Consider the following 12,087-nt stretch of genomic DNA (forward strand, 5'->3'; position numbering starts at 1 on the left):
TTGAGAAGAAATCGCACTGAATCTCAGGTCCGAATTTCAGAGCTTTTCGCACTATATTTGCGGAGATATGATCTGAGGAAGTTGGTTTTTTTGCAGACTCCTGAAATACATTCCAGACAGGTGACCTGGGGAAAATCGTCATAACTTTATCTCTGAGCATCGGATTGAAATTTCGTAAGAAGGTACAGAAAGAGGACGGACTGTAGTTTCTTGTCTATCTTTTTCAAATCCAAAGGTCAAAATAGTGACTCGTGGCACGTCGTGCAAGTTCACTCTACTGAACTAGTCTATAATCAGGTCATCTTGGGAGATTGTGCATAACTCTTCCTTGGAGAATCCAAATTGGATCAGACTGGTGGCATTAGAAAGAGGATATAGAGGGATACTACAGGCCGCAATTTCAGAACTGGATTATCTAAAATTGCAGAGATACATCAGCTTCAATATCAAGCTTCTACAAAGTGAAAAAATGTGTGTAGTTTTTTTTAAATTTTTGCATAAGCTTGGTTTGAAAAATTAGTTTGAATCAGTAATTGATGCCCCGAGGAAAGAAAATGAAAACACCTAGTAAGCAACCTGAAAGCTCTAGTGTGACTTATGAAGAAGAGGAAGAAATGCAACATGATATATCAAAATTACGAGACCAAGTGCAACAAGTGTCACTTGCACAAAAAGCAACAGAATATAAGATGGATGGTTTAAGGAAAGATGTAGAAGCTAAGATGGATGGTTTAAAAAAAGGTGTAGAAGCTAAGATGGATTGTTTAAAGAAAGTCATAGAAGCTAAGATGCATGGCATGGAAACTAAGATGAATGTCATAGACGCTAAAATTGATGGCATGGATGATAAGATGGAAGAATTGAAGATAAATATGAATAAGTTGCTGCAAGAAATGGTCACTAATGGTGAAAGGGTAGTAAAGGAAACTCATGATGAGAACAAAAGAAATGTTAATCATGATTCCATAGACTCTAATGTTGGATCTAAGACCCACCATATTCCAAAAATCGATATGAGGAAGCTTGATGGCAAGGATCCCGCAACATGGATATTACAGATGGAGAAATTTTTCGATCTCAATAATGTGCAAAACACACAAAAGGTACGTATTGCAACTTTATATTTGGAACCAAATCAGTTTGTATGGTATCAATGGCTTTGCTCTCGTAAACAAATTATCACTTGGGCAATTTTTACGGAAGAATTGACAGCACATTATGAGGATACAAAAAGCAACACTTTTTTTAGCCAATTGATAAGTCTCAAACAAAAAGGTTCAATAATGGAGCACATTGAGGAGTTCCAAAAATTGAGCATAAGGGTAAAAAATATTCCAGAGGAGCATAGGATTAATGTGTTCATAGGGACTTTAAAGGATAATATCCAACATGATGTTCGCCTTTGGGAACCTGATTCATTAGAGAAGGCATTCAGGTTAGCAAGAAAAATGGAAAGCAAAATTATGGCAACCAGGAAGCATACCACTCACAACTATAAAGATGGAAGTGTTGTTGCCCCTAGTCTTCCACAACCTATAAGGTTGACACCACAATAATTGGAAGAAAAAGAGCAAAAGGGCTTTGTTACAGTTGTGATAGCAAATACACTAAAGGTCATAAGTGTGCTGAGAAGAAATTATTCTACATATATTGTGAAGAGGAAGAAGAAAAGGAGCAAGAAAGGTCAAAAGAAGAGGATATACTCCAGGAACAAAGCCTAGATAAAGAAGAAATGAATCTGAACATTTATTGTAATGCATTGGCAGGAATTACCACTCCTCAAACCATCAAGATAGAAGGACAAATCAAGAAGAAAAAGGTAATAGTGTTGATTGATTCAGGAAGCACCCACAATTTTATTCATTGTAGGGTAGCAAAAGAATTGAATTGCTTCCTATATCCAGCACCAGAGTGTCAAGTGATGATTGCAAATGGAGGAACAATAAATTTCTCTGGAAAGTGCCATAATATCAAGCTATCCATGGGAGAATATGTATTGACTAGCCCAATGCTTTCCATTCCAATGGGAGGTGCTGATGTTGTACTAGGAGTCCAATGGCTACAATCCTTGGGTACAATAGCTTTTAATTTTCAAGAACTTTTCATGAAATTTTCTGTGGAAGGAAAGGAAGTTGAATTAAGGGGTATTGCAGGGAAACCAGGAAAGATAATCAGCTCTAACGGTTTGACAAAGCTTCTAAAAAAGGAACTAAGAGGTGTAATTGCACAATTATGTTCGCTAGATGTTTCCACATTGGAATCATCTATTTCTCCAAATCTCCAAAAAGTCTTGGACAATCATTCCAAGGTATTTGAGACTCCTAAAGGTATCCCACCTATTCGTGATCATGATCATGCTATTCATCTGATTCTAGGAAGCGTTCCTCCAAACATCAGGCCGTACAAATATCCCTATGCCCAAAATAGTGAAATTGAACGTATGGTTGCAGAAATGCTAGAGGCTGGTATAATTCAACCAAGTCAAAGTTCTTTCTCTGCTCCAGTAGTATTGGTGCACAAGAAGGATGGATCATGGCGCATGGGTCCAGATTATAGGGAGATCAACAAGCTCACTATTAAAGATAAGTTTCCCATTCCAGTGATTGATGAATTACTGGATGAATTGCATGGATCAATTTACTTCACCAAGTTGGATCTTCATTCAGGATATCATCAAATCATAATGAAGAATGAAGACATTCCGAAAACAACATTTAGAACTCATGAGGACCATTATGAATTTTTGGTCATGCCTTTTGGCCTTACCAATGCACCTTCAACATTTCAAGGTTTGATGAATTCCATTTTCAAACCATTCCTTAGAAAATTTGTGTTAGTATTTTTTGATGATATACTAATCTATAGCAAGTCTTGGATGGATCATGTTGAACATGTTGACAGGGTGCTACAATTATTGGAGGAGAAACAATTATATGCAAAAAGATCCAAATGTTTCTTTGGAGTACAAGAGGTGGAATATTTGGGTCATATTGTATCTCATGAAGGAGTTAAGGTAGACCCTAGCAAAATTAAAGCCATTAAGGAATGGAAAATCCCCACATCCATAAAGCATCTGCGAGGATTTCTCGGGTTGACAGGGTATTATCACAAGTTTGTTAAGAATTATGGGAGAATAGCAGCACCTATAACAACATTATTGAAGAAAGATGCATTTTCATGGACTCCAGAAGCAACAAAGGCCTTCAAGCATCTTAAAGAGGCAATGTGTCAAGCACTGGTCTTAGCTACACCAGACTTCACAAAAACCTTTATTGTGGAATGTGATCCTTTAGGAAATGGAATTGGTGCTGTTTTAGTGCAAGATGAAAGACCCATTTCTTTTGAAAGTCGTCCAATCAAGGGAAAGTGTTTACAAAAAGCTATTTATGAGAAGGAAATGTTGGCAATACTCCATGCACTTAAGAAATGGCGACCCTACCTAATGGGAAGACACTTCAAGGTAAAAACGGATCATGATAGCCTTAAATACTTTTTAGAAAAAAGATTATCCTCTCAAGAGAAACAAAAGTGGGTCACAAAGATGTCGGGTTATGACTTTGAAACCATCTACAAAAAAGGGAAGCAAAATGTGGTGGAAGATGCAGTCTCAAGAAAGGATGAGGATGTGGAAGCATTGTTGTGTTCCATTTCTATTATCCAACCAGATTAGATAAACGAAGCAAGGGAGGAATGGAAGAATGACGAAGAAGTGTGGGCATGTATTCAAAAGTTACAACAAGACTCCAGTACGTCTGATACATTTAGCTGGAAAAATGATTCATTATGGTTCAAAGATCGCTTATACCTTTGTAAGAATTCCCAGATAAAACAAAAGATTCTTATGGAATTGCGCACTTCTCCCTTAGGAGGGCACTCAGGATTTTTAAAAACTTACCACAGGGTTAAGAAGGAATTTTTTTGGGAGGGCCTTAAATCAGATATTCAAAAGTTTGTGGCGGAATGTTTGGTTTGCCAACAAAATAAAGTTGAAACAATTAAGACACCGGGTCTATGACAACCTTTATCCATTCCAAGCCAATGTTGGGAGGAGGTTTCAATGGATTTTATCACAGGTTTATATAAGTCTGAGGGAAAGAGTGTCATCATGGTGGTAGTTGACAGACTTACCAAGTATGCACACTTTTGTGCATTATCACATCCATTTAAAGCCAGTACAGTTTCTACTGCATTTATGGAAACAATTCAAAAGCTACATGGAAACCCACAGATTATTGTAAGTGACATAGATCCAATTTTCACTGGAAATTTTTGGACATAATTATTTTCTTGTCTTGGTACATAGTTAGCCCATAGCTCATCTTATCATCCTCAATATGATGGGAAAACTGAGATAGTAAACAAATGTTTGGAAGGATATCTTTGTTGCTTTGTATCTGATAAACAGACACAATGGGTCAAATGGTTGCCTCTGGTTGAATGGTGGTATAACACTTCCTTCCATACAGCAACAAAAATGACCCCATTTATGGCACTTTATGGATATTAGCCACCATCCATCACATCATATTTAAGAGAAAATTATAAGGTTCAAGTAGTGGAACATCACATCGAACATCAACAACATGTCCTCCAACTCTTAAAGGATAACCTCGTGTTGGAACAGAATAGAATGAAACAACCGGCAGATCAACATCGCAGTGAAAGAAGTTTTGATGTAGGTGATTGGGTATTCCTATGGATACAACCATATAAGCAAATGTGCCTCAAGCAAGCTAAGAAGGATCATAAATTATCACCAAAGTATTATGGTCCGTACAAGGTGTTGCAAAAGATTGGTACTATGGCATACAAATTGGAGCTTCCTACAACTTCTCAATTGCACCCAGTTTTCCATGTTTCATGTTTAAAGAAGGTTATAGGCGACAAGCTCCCGGTTCAAACAATATTGCCAAAACTTGACGAGGAAGGAAAAATTATATTGGAACCAGAAGCAGTCACAGAAACAAGAACTCGACAGTTACGAAATTGATCAACTTCGAAGTATCTTATCAAGTGGAAGAACTTATCCGCTGAAGATTCCACATGGGAGGATGAGAATTTTATACAGAAGCATCCAGAACTACTGAAGTGTTGAGGACAACACTTTTTTGAAGGAGAGGGGCATGTTGGGTCCCTATAATGCTAGTGATTACCCCATTACTATTGTAGTTGTATCCCTTATTAATATTGTTGTGCCCCTATTGTCCCCATATTGTTATCATTGTGCCCCATAGAATCCCTCTATTGGTATTTTTGTGGCTTTATATTATTATTGTTAGGTCGACTGGGTTATAATGTGACTTCTTAGACTACTATATATAGAAAGGAGGTTTTGTCATTTGTATCATCCAAGAATTGCTTATTTATGTAATGTAAAGGAGGTTGTCCCTTCGAAGAGGCTGAATTCTAAGGCATGGATCTCTCTTTTCTATCTTTTTGTGAGCTGGTTTCATAACACCGTTCCATCGTTCAGGCGTGCATGGTGTCGCACGGAAAGTGTCGATCTTGCGGACAAGATAGACCTTCCTAGAATCTAAAGAAGACCTAACGACAAGCAAACCAACCAGACACTATCTTTCTCTAAATATGCTTTAATAAACAATAGCAAACAAGTGTTTTTAGGGCCTACCTTTGGTCCAACGCAAGCTTGTGGATGCCCTCGCTCCTTTGATCCAAATGAGCTCCTCTTTGCGAATCTGCAAACACAAACAAGGCAAACAAATTAAATAGCACCTGAAAAGCCAATTGCATAAAACATATTTAACATGAAAGTCAAGGAGTCCATGAAACAAATAACATAAGATACTTGTTGAGAAAAATGAGTTTGATTGTATTAATTCAAAAGAAGAAGAACCTTACAACCTTTGCCTTGACGCTGTACGAGCTCCTCCCAGGGTCCAACAAGATGTCTCCTCTACTTTGACAAGTTTCACTCACTCTCCAATGGAACCAAGAGGTATGTGATCTCTCCTCTCAAGCTCAACCAAAGAGTCTCAATTTCACCAGAATTTACCCTCAAAATGTTCAGCTTCTAACCCCCCTAGTCCTCACCCCAATGCCTGTATTTATAGTGCAATGGAGGGAAGTTACTAGGTCCTCCTTCAAAGGGATAAAGCCCTCCTTCAAAGGGATAGCTCCTTTAGTCAAGGGATTAGCTCCTTCTCTTTTGGGATGCATGAACCACCTCAGAGCAAACAATCCACGTCAAAATTCCTTCTAGAAAACTCTAGAATTAACCCAAAGTGAGTTTTTTAAGATAAAACTTGCGCCTTTTGACTTTCACAGGGGTCCGCACCTACACCGTTAGGAACAGAGCGGGTAGGTACGCAGCTTTTGTACACAGAAGGTGCGGGACCGCAGGTGACCATGAGAGAAAGTGCGGAACCAGAGTTACATTGATATTTAATGTCTTTCTCCCACTTATAAAGCTTGATTTGAAGAGCTGAGGTCTTAGACTTGCTTAGGAGGACAAGACAAGTGATGATAGACCCATACTGACTGCAAATAATCATGGTGACGATATTTTTGTGTAACAGATTGCCCCCTAAAGTGCGAAGTCTGTAGTAGATGAGGATTTCATTTATCATATAGGAAGAGTGAAGTACTTTATCATTTCAAGGATCGTCTTGTGGAGAGCCCAGTCGGAACCTGTAAAAACATTCAATGCAAGATATATATATGAGATCATATCATCGCTGAGGTAGGCATTCCCATACTCAGATCAAAACTAACTAGAAAACTATCTACTGCTCTGATATAAGAATGATCTTGTAACATCATAAGTATAGACTCGTGTGAACACAGTATGGATGCAGCCATCTGTTTATGAATAGTCCACAACATAATGAATACAAAATTCCTCGCAGCCTGGATGGTGGAAACTAGATCCAGGGTCTTCATTTCTACTTCCTGAAATAGTACGATTCTATCCATGCGAATAAATGTGTTGATGTCGAATATGGTAGAAACCACTTGATTACCAGTCAATGATGTAAACTGTTAACAAGTGTGAGAGAAACCACCAGTGATGTCAATGGCTCTCAAAGTACCCAGTACAATCCATGAGATGTGAGTAAATGTGTTGATGTCGAACATATCACGGAATCCTTCGATCGAAAGTCAATGATGTAAACTGTCGTCAAAGGCGAGAAACCTGCCATTGAGGCATGTAGATCTCAAGGTACTGACGATTTCTAGATCATCTTTCTAGATAATGAGCTGATGTCGATAGAAAGCGATCCGTCGTAGGCAAGCCCACAACACGAAATCATAGATCAAGTTGAAGAAATTTAGTTGCAAGGACTGACTCAGGGATGGTCAAGATGGATGACAGATGTTTTGCAGATGAATGGCTTATTGGCAGTGACCTCTTGAACACATAACGACACGACAGATGGCTTGGTGACAATTGACCCAAAGTTAATACCCAGAAACTGGCTGAAGACTTTCAATGTGGTTTGATCAACTGTTAGGCAAAGGATTTCCCAACCCAGGTGAATAAAAGTGTCATGTTCAAGAGTGGTTACAAGGTATGACAAACAGACTTATTTTTCTCTCTTTTCCCCCACCATTTCTGGCAAGTACCTCTTTATTTTTGACAAGCTTGAGGAGGATAACATTTGCTTGATTATAAGCTCATCCTTCGGATGAGTTCAACTTAGTTTAGATTCGAACCCTAAGAAGGAGTGGTTCGTTCCTTTTTGTAATTGAACAGGTCCTTTACTGTGAAATTTTAACAAGTCCAGTATAGGAGAAACTCGGCGTTTTTCAATTTTAGAGAGTCTGAAAAAATTAAGAAGACTCCAGGGTTGACCTTTTTCGTAAATTTGTGTCTCCCAAGCCCGAAAAAGTATAAAATAATACTTGAGAGAACCGCTTGATCTTTTACGACCAAGGAGTACTTTTCCTTATTAGTGTCACTGATCCGAAAAAGTAAAAAAGCGATCAACGACACGTCGTTTTATAGCCAATATCGAATTCGAAACGACAAAAATCTGGCAATCTTTTCATGTTTTTACGGTCGGAAAAGAGCTGTAAGTGGACCGTCTTTTAATTCCGTTTTAACGAGTGTAAAAGAAACGCTCGGCAATCTTTTCATATTTTAGGAGTCAGAAAAGGGCTTAAAGATGACTCTACTTGTTTTTTCGTTGAAAATGATAGATTTCGCCTGAATAATCCTTTATTCTGCACAGAAACACAAACATTACTCATACCTGTTTGAAATGGATAAAAGCGTTGCAAAATACGTTTTCAAAGTGAAACATAAACAAATTTGCGATTTATTTACTCAAAAAACTTATAAAAAGGGACTTTGTCAATTCATTTTTACCGTTCGAGTTTGGGTGAGAAAATAGTGCTTTTGCTTAGAAAACTTCCCGTGAAGATTGTGGAAAATCCAACCGTCGGAATCGAGCGCCGTCTTCTCCAGGTAATCCACATCATCCTACTCTTCATTTTCAACCGTTTAGTTTTTTGATTTAGCCCCTCATTTCATTTTTTGGGAGGTTTTTTAGGCGCAAAACTCGCGCGCGGGGGTCCGCAGGTTTACCATTGCGGACCCGCGGACCCCGACTTTTTCTCCATTGGGAAAAAGCTCGGGGTCCGCACCTTCCGTGTAGAAAAAGTGCGGACCCACGCACTGTGTCTAACGTGGAGGGTGCGTACCCCGCAGCAAGGGTTTTGAACCCAAAATTTCTCAAAAATGGACCAATCAAAATGTTTTCTAGCAATCTAATTAATCTTTATACTTGATGCAGAGAGTATATCATGCTAGATGGGCGTGAACAGGAGCGTGAGGACATGGATACTGCCACATGGAATCATCAGCCTTCACTTGATGCTTTGAGGGCATGCGGACTGTACAAATTCTGGACCATTCCTGGCATGAGGGCTCAAGTGGATTTCTTACAGTGGCTGGTTGATAGATGGAGCATACAGGACCAGTGTTTCTTCATTGGCGGGCACCGACTCGAAATCGAGCCAGAGGACATTTATTTCTTGACTGGTTTGCCTAAGAGAGGCAAAGACTTGACTCTATTCGGGACTAGGCCAGGTGGCCAGTCTGTCGATAGCCTCCGGTTAGAGTACTGCAACAGCCAGGCTAAAGACAAAGGGATAGACATAAAGACCATATCTCGTCCTGAGCTCATGGTGATTGCATTTACCGTCACCAGACTTTGCAGAGCTGCCGCATTACATGTTGCCACCGGATCCCAGATGCGTATGGCAGTTGATTGCTTTCGAGGCACCATCTTCAACTGGTGCAATGCTGTGCTGGCCAATGTGAAAGGCCAACTGACCAGGGCCAAGAGCGGATGACTAAAGACCTTTGGTTATGGGGCTTTGGTCGTGAGTTTTGGCCTGGAGAGGGTTCCTATGCTGATCCCACAGCACCTTACTGTTGGAGCTGGGCTTCCTCGAGAGCCCAAACTGATGCGATGGGTCGCAGTCATGGCCCGTCACCCGGACGAGAGGACAGAAGTTGCTCGGTTCAAACCTGAGTATTTCCAATGGTTGGAAAACCAGGTCTTTTCCATTCAGGATTTCCCTTACGCTGGGATAGATTTCCGTGGTGACCCAAACATGGCTCTTCCACCAGGAGAGCAGTGGGACGAGTCAGGTAAAATCCTTTTCAACTTTTCCTATTTTAATTTTTTTTTTATATTTTTCATCGTCTCAAAACTGATAGTAAAAATTTCAAATGCAGATGTGGGTCCACAGCGACCAGCCGCTCTCCGGCCTTTCGAGAGGAGGCAACCAGTTGCACCCGCGCCAGCCCCACAGGACGAATCAGCAGAGGTTTTGGCCGAGTTGGAGGGTCATCTTGAGCGCTTGACAGGGGATATTCCTTAAACCACTATAGACGACATTCCTCGTCGACTTCAGTGCTATGTGATTGGAGTCCCGGGACCTTTTAGGAGGTTCCTTTGCAAGGTGGCCCGGGCAGTGGTTTCTTATAGAGATCATCACCAGTGATAGGATGATCGCCTTTTGTGGGCACATGTGACATTTTTGTTTTTTGTACTTATCATTTTTGCCGATCATAAGGTGTTTTTCAACCTATGATCGAAGACGATGTATTTTTTGACACACTCCTATATATATATATATATATATATATATATATATATATATATATATATATATATATATATATATATATATATATATATATATCACTATTACCGGCTTATCTTGTAAATCATGTTATGGAATGGTTTTAAATTTACATGTATGATTATTGCAAATGTCTATTTAACATTCGAGAAGCAATTGCATCTGCTAATGTATTTAAAGACCTTGGAATATGCTGATATTCAATGTAATCAAACTCACGTTCCAAGAGACGCACTCTCAAAAATAATCTTAATAACACTGGATTTCTAATGGCATATACTCTATTAAGCTGTAATACAATGAGTTCAGAATCCAACCTCACTATCAAACTTCGGATCCCAAATGAAATAGATTCAGATAATAACTCAATCACTGCACTATACTCTGCAATGTTGTTTGTTGTTTGACCGAGGCTTACCCCATGCATAGAAACTAACTCGTCAGAGGGCGAATAGATAACCCAAGCTGCGGAAGAGATGTTCCGTGTATTACGACAAGCACCATCAGCAAATCCAATGTATGTTTGGAGAGGCATCGACATCTGCAATATCAAGAGTAAAACCAAGATAAGCAAGAATAATGACGGAAAAACACTCTCTAAACTAAGCACACTTTGTAAACTAAAACACACCAGCTAGAAAGAAAAACTATCCGAACTAAAAAATCTCCATACCCCATTCGTTTAAGCATAGTACCTCTTCAAGTAAAGGCCATTTCTGGGTTTACCCAAAGAGTCCCGATCAAAGTCTACCAATTCATAGGCCCCTTTTGCTAGCTTTCGCTTAACAATATAGGGACCATGCCACATAGGAACGAATTTCCTAGCGCCTAATTTATCATTAGCTTAATCATACAATAACACTAGGTCTCCTTCCGAAAAATTTCGAGGGGTCACATTCCGATCATACTGAGCTTTCATACGTTTTGCGTGAGTCTTGATCGCCAATGCAGCATCACGTCGATTCTCATCTAATTGAGCTAAGTATAACAAACGCTTTTCCTCTTCGGAAGTAGCTGGAAGTAACTCGATGGCCATTTGCAGTGACGGGATTTCGCACTCAATGGGTAACACAGCTTCCAAACCATAGACTAGTTGGAAAGGAGTGAACCCTGTTGATGTTTTTACTGAAGTTCGGTACGCCAAAAGCACTGAAAATAGCATGTTGTGCCAATTCGACCGATGAATCCCAATGATTCGTCGGATCATGATAACTAAAACTTTGTTGATGGACTCAACCGGACCATTCGCTTGTGGATAATAAGGAGTTGAACTATCGTGACGTAAACCAAGCTAGCCTGTAAGTTCGGTCATCATAACGTTTCGAAAATGATGCCCATGATCAGTGATTATTGCTTTTGGGACACCAAACCTAGCAATTATATGATTGAACATGAAAATTGTAGCTGTCTTGCCGTCTGCCTCGAATGTAGGCATCGCCTCGGCCCACTTAGTAAAATAATCTACCGCAAGGATGATATACGCATGCCCCCTGGCCGAGTGAGGGTTACATGTAATAAAATCGATACCCCATTTGGCAAAAGGACCGACGGCAATTATAGGGTGGAGAGGAGCAGGTGGAGCGCGCATCTTACGATAAAAAATCTGGCAGTTGTGGCATTTTCGGACCGCCGTAATACAATCTCTAAACAAGGACGGCTAGAAATAGCCAGCGCGCAATATTTTTTGGGCTGTGGCATACCCAGACATATGACCGCCACATGCTCCAGAGTGACAGTCATTTAGAACCCTTTCAGCTTCTTCGTGAGTTAAGCAATGTCGAAAAATAGAGTCTGCCCCACGGCGATAAAGAGTATCTCCAATAATTTTGAATTGTTGGGACTGGAAGTGAATTTTCCGACGTTTTGACCTTGAAATTTCTGGCCGAAAGGATTGGGTCTGGAGATAGACGATGATATCCCCATACCACGGATCTAAAGTGCTGATTAGAAACAGGGATTCCTCTGCCACAG

The sequence above is a fragment of the Pinus tabuliformis genome, chromosome 7, assembly GCF_031772625.1.
Source record: "Pinus tabuliformis cultivar Carrire ecotype Pingquan chromosome 7, CPIR1, whole genome shotgun sequence".
In the NCBI taxonomy this organism is placed as follows: Eukaryota; Viridiplantae; Streptophyta; class Pinopsida; order Pinales; family Pinaceae; genus Pinus; species Pinus tabuliformis.